The following is a 6077-nucleotide window of genomic DNA, read 5'->3' as shown; positions in this document are numbered from 1 at the left end:
TTGAAGATATAAAGACAACCTTATATCCGCGCATTGAATTTGAAATAAGAAAATTGTAAGCCAAGATATGTTATAAGGTTATTATTATATTGTTACTATTAATAAATATAAAAAAGAAAAACTATATAACAAATCATATCAGTCCATAATCCATGGTTGTGCGGTAGCTGAGTCCAGTCCCTGTGAGAACATTTTAATGTTTTTGTTTTGAACAAACGTAGGACACCAAAAAAGTTACGCTATTGAAATTAAAACCACTAAATAATGTTCATGTAATACACCCGCTCTGTATCAACCTCATGGTGTTCTTGTTACGGTTTATATAAGAACTTTTTATATTTGTTTCAGTCACAGAACTATAAACGAAAACAACTATTGAAATTCACAATTAAGGGTTACTTCCACCGCAAATGGAGGGAAAATTTTGTAATTAATCACTTACCCCCCATGTTATTCCAAACCCGTAAAAGCTTCGTTCATCTTCGCACATTAAATATTTTGATAACAACTGTAGGCTAAGTAAGTAACACAGAAGTAGTGACACAGAGAGGTGTACGCCGCCTGCGTACCTGCTCAGATTTTGCCAAAATGGCGCTACGCTGATTTGGAGAGACCCAGAAGATAGAATGTTGAATAAAAGTCTTATTTTTTTTCTTTGGTAACAAAACGTCTGCTCGTCGCTGTTGAGATTTTGTGTTCCAAAGATGAACAAGAATTTGACGGTTTTGGCATCACATTGGGAATTGAATACATGACAAAATTTTCATTTTGGGATGGGAGTATCCCTTTAAGATAAATCTGGCAAAGTCTTGTGTTGCAGTTGTTTTTAAATAAGTGATTTATAACACACATTTTTAATCACCAACTTCAATGGGTGTGTCTGATACAGATTAGTAAAAAATTTTGATGGTGGTTTTACCCCCCAGAACTATAATTGAACATATCTATAGAAAATTATTACCACTACATAATTTAGTTTGCAATAATACATCTTCTACCTCAGCTTCAAGGACGGTGTCTTGTTGTCAGATTTTCTTATAGCCACATTTTGCAATTGTTTTCATTGTCAATAGAGAAACAGACAAGTCACGCTAATTGACCTTCAGAAATCACTATGCGAAACCTTCCAATTCGCTCCCGAATTACTGCCCCCTAGGGAATAATATAGTTTGTTTTGACTGACGTTTTGACTTCCACCTTTAATAACTTAATTTAGAATGCATACAATTTTTTCAACTTCAAAAGTTGTCGTTTCATTGTCCTAAAGGAGCATTTCTATGAAGGTTTTTACTCTATTTGTAAAGCAGGATGCCATGCACTTTTTAGTAAATTCAAATTTGTTAATAATTCATTTACAATAATAGTCTACGTTCCTTCCTTTTTCAACTTCAAAGTTGTTTTCTTTGTTCTGATTCCCTAACGTCATTAAATCAGGTTTTATTCTCATGTTAATTCAGGACACATGCTCTAGTGCATGAAATTCAATCTTTACTACTTAATTTAAATGGTATGCAGTTTGTTTTCGCAGTCCACCTTCAAAAGCTTGTCTTTGTTACTGGGTGTCTAGAACGATTCCATTCTGAGTAAATATTTTGCATACAAGATGTATTTACATATCCACAAGAAAAAATAATAGCGGATTATGCCAGAATCTATCAGAAGGAACCCATGTTTCCCATGTTACCTGGAGAGTTTTTCCCGGAAGAAATAATGACAGTTCAACTGCCTCAGGACAAATAAGGTGACTCATGCACACCTATCACAAAAAATAAAAAAAATAAAAAAAATTTATTCAATAGCATATGTCCTGATTTACATAATGAGAGTGAAGCCGATTGGAAATGTTCATTTAGATCAGAACAAGACACCCTTTGAGCTGAAATAGAAAGACTGTATTTGATGTAATTAAAAGGTCCTATGAGCGATTTCAGTTTTCCTCTCTCTTTGGAGTGTTACAACGCTCTGTGCATCAAGAAGATCGTGAATAGTCAAAAAAAAACGAAGTCTCAAATCCAAAGAGATATTCTTTATAAAATTAAGACAAGTCCACACCGCCCCTAACGGCTCATTCTAACCTCCCCCAACAATCTCTACGTCACTGTGTAGGAAGATTGCATATGCCGCCCAGATGTTCAGGCAAAGAAAGAACATACCTTTTATTCTAATTGTAGTTATTGTTTTGTTGCTGCGCGCCGCCATGTCATATAACCGCTGTGTGTTTCACTGTGAAGCGAACCTACACTTTTTTTGGCCTCTAAAAGAGGACGTATGCCGCTTCGTCATTGCCTGAGTGAATCCGTGCTGGGTGCGCTGAGGAATACATCAACTTTGCGGCACTGTGGATCTCCGGATCGGCTTTCACCGTGTATGAGTGGAGTTCCAGCCGGGGTCGTTACTTGTGGTTGCGCGAGCTCCTTCGAGAATCCGCCGCCCGCACCGTTCTCAATCCCACACCTCCACTCACTCATCAGCCGCCGCTCACAGCTAGGCCGCTGCTCACTCTAGGCCTCGGCCTCCGCACGCAAGGCTGCCGGTTGTGTTTGCGGTTTTGTGGAGAAAGCTAAACTACTTTTTGTTTGGCCTTCCAAAAGAGTACATACTAGAAATCATGTTTTAGAATCCCGTTATCAGTGGGTTTTATGTTATTCTCTGCGCTCCTTCCAGAACAGGGCATCCCACAATATTTTAAGGGTCGTACCATTTCCGTCACACCTTGGGTCATTCTGCCAATACAATGCACTGGATAGCTGCCAACATAGCGCACCTCGCTTTTTCAGACCGATAAGCGCTGTAAATCGCGCGTTTTCAGAAGGCGGGGGCAGAGATGGAACGTCAAATGGCTACGTATGTGGAAAATAATTGTTTCTTGAACCTTAACCACAATTAAACACATTTCATTACCCAAATACAACAATGATGTACTTTTTAGTACATCACATGACCCCTGTTAAAGGTTTAAATGTCAGCCTCAGTCAAAACCACTCATTATCTCCCTCTGGGGCAGTAATACTGGAGACTTTTTTGGAGAGGTTGCCCGCAAGCTAGTCTTGAAAATGTCAAAATTGTTACTTATGCCTCGCTTTTTGACAATGAAAACAAATGGAAAATGTGGTTGAGAAACTGTAACAGGACACAGCCTTTTTGAAGCTGAGTAAAATTTGTATTATTTTAAACTAAATATGTATTTGTGTAAATATTTTCTATAGTATGTTCAATATAGTTCTGTAGCTAACAACCTCCATCAAATATTCTTCTAGGAATCAGTAACAGACACCCTTTGATGCTGCAAATGGAAAACTGTATCATTTTAAATTATTTTTTAAAAAGTTTGAATGTCAAACTCCTCTTAACAATGTAGGGCCCTATGAAAATCCATTTTTAATTATTTTCCTGAGTTCCATTTTTTTTTTCCAAATTAATTTTTGTTTTCTTTTACAATTTTTCTGAATCCTTTTAATATAAAAAGTTTACCAGAAATGACATTTTAGGGCCCATGAAAGGGTTTATTCCCCTTCCTATTTTTTTATTGTTACCAATTAGTTTTGTAAGCATGTCCTATTTATTTGAATGGCATAAACAACTTAATTATTCTTTTTTTTTTTTCCTCCTTACAGTAGCCTTAATGAATTAGTTTTTTTTTTTCCTCAGAAATTCTGTGTTGTGTCTGCAATTTATCTGGTTATCAAATGAAGCATAACACATTAATTTCCACTTTTCTTTTAATTATGAAAATTAAGTAATTTTTTTTTCTTTTTTGGCAAAAACAGTGAATTTACTATAAAATATTTTGTGATATTCTTTAAACATACTGTTTGATTTTATTTTAGTAGTAGTAGTAGGCTATTACATCCTACTGAAACATAGTAATAGCACAGTCTGTCAAATCAACCGGACTTTTATTTTGAATGGGTTCCGTGAATACCTTTACAGTTCCCGTGTATGTATATGCCTATGGGTGACCATATGCGCCGTTCATCACGGGACACGTCCCGTCCAGGATTTTAATATTGCCTAACATCCAAAGCGTTTGACCAATACATGCGGATTATGACATAAGCGATTACTTGTGGGGCTGCGCGGGAGAAGGTGAGATCTACAGGAACAACAAAGCGTGCAAATCTCTCACGGGCGTTCGTTCGTTTCAGAAGCGTCGCTGCTTAAAAAAAAAAGACAGCAAGTATGGCGAGAGCGTCCGAAAGCATAAGGACCCGTCTGCTCTTCTCTCTGCTCTCCTGAATGTCGCACACCGATCGACCTGCAAACACAGCCAAAAGCCGGGATTTGTAGGCAATATTAAAATCCTTCCGGGACGTGTCCCTATGAACGGCGCATATGTCACCCAGCTATGAGCGTACTTTTACTCAAATTAAACATAAAAATGCTCATGAAATGACCTCTCAGAGCGTTCTGGAGAGTTGTTCATGTATTATAATCCTCATTTAGTGGATGGCAGAGCTGGAAATCACAGACAAGCGTCACACACGCTTCAGTAGTAAATAAATTGTGCCTACTAATGCCCATTCATAACAAGAATCAAACAGGCAGGATTCATATTAAAACGACTTTTTCTGGCGGCTTAGTATTTACAGATACTAGTCCATATCATGATTGTATAAGTGGCAATGGCTCTACTTTTGACAAATCTGTGACATTCCCGAGTCATAACTGGAATTTTTCCGTTTTATGATGGATTCCGTCATTCCTTCGTCTTTTTCAGCATCGTGAAAATTATAGGGCCCTAACAATTCCTCTAGGGGTGGTGTACGGCACTAGGAAAGCGTTGTTAGCTTTTTGCTCAGTCCGTACATTTAGAGTTTTTTTTGTGTTGCAGTTCGCACTAAAAACCACCATCTAAATGTTGTTTCATGAACCTACATGACCACCCCTTAGAATTGGGACAGAAGACATTTTATTAGAATGACAATTTATTCTTCTATTTAAATATCGTATTGTCTTATAGTTCTGGCATGAGACCACAGGTAAATGTTTTCTATAAACCATTACAGACACACCCTTTAAATTGATATTTCACAATTTGGTATTTTTATTTTATTTATTCACATTTCTTGAAAATCTGTAACTCATTCAAAGCAACTGCAACTGGAGTCCTCTGTAAAGGAGATATGATGGTTGCTAAAAATAACTAATTTTTGTGTAAAGGTGTAATGAAATCGGTTTATGTGGTTTAAGGTTAAAAACACATTATTTTCGCACATACTGTACTCATTGTTTTTACAAAGCTTCGGTCTGAAAAGCAAGGTCCTGCTCGAGTGGCCACAGCTATCCCTGTTTTGTGATTGGCCGAATGCCTCAAGCGTGTGACGAAATGTTTGCCCCTTGTCATACTGTATCCCAGTCAGAACACTGGCGTGACCATACCCAATAACAATAAAAACCCATTACAAAACGAGGCATTTGTTGTTTCATCCAGTGGGGACATAATTACGGATTATAATGACTTATACTGTGTTTTTACGAGTTGCATTGGGATCGCGCCGGTAAACTTAAAACCATGTCTGCATTTTTGATCGAGAAACGACAAACACAAGCGCTATTCTAGCAGTTCTCAAATTTCCCGTCCTCGCGCCCCCAGCTCTGCATATTTTGCATGTCTCTCTTTGTTAACACACCTAATTCAGATAATCAGCTTGTTAGAAGGGAGCTCTGTGCCTGACTGTGTTCCCATTGACATGGTCCCTACACAGTGCTCATTGCTCCCTATCCCTGAGGAGGGAAATCTGTTGAAGTTTACCTCACTTGGGAACATTCATTCACGGATTTGCGCTGCACAACGTCTTCAAACACTGACAAGTGTGACATCATATACCTCTGTAAATAAATGAAATTGAAATTAATTTCTTGCACACTTCAGGCACTTGAATGGAACATATATGTTTGCTTTGAACTGGAATCATGGCGGAATATCTTGTGATGTCCACTTCGCAAGGCGTTCAAATAGAACAAACGATTGAAGCATCAGAGAGACATACAAAATGTGCAGAGCGGGGGCCCAGGACTGGAATTGGAAAATTATCTTTTACTCTCAAATCGGTTTGAATCATCGGGCAAATCCTTTA

The sequence above is a fragment of the Cyprinus carpio genome, unplaced genomic scaffold (assembly GCF_018340385.1).
Source record: "Cyprinus carpio isolate SPL01 unplaced genomic scaffold, ASM1834038v1 S000000658, whole genome shotgun sequence".
Taxonomy (NCBI): domain Eukaryota; kingdom Metazoa; phylum Chordata; class Actinopteri; order Cypriniformes; family Cyprinidae; genus Cyprinus; species Cyprinus carpio.
This window is presented reverse-complemented; position numbering follows the sequence as displayed.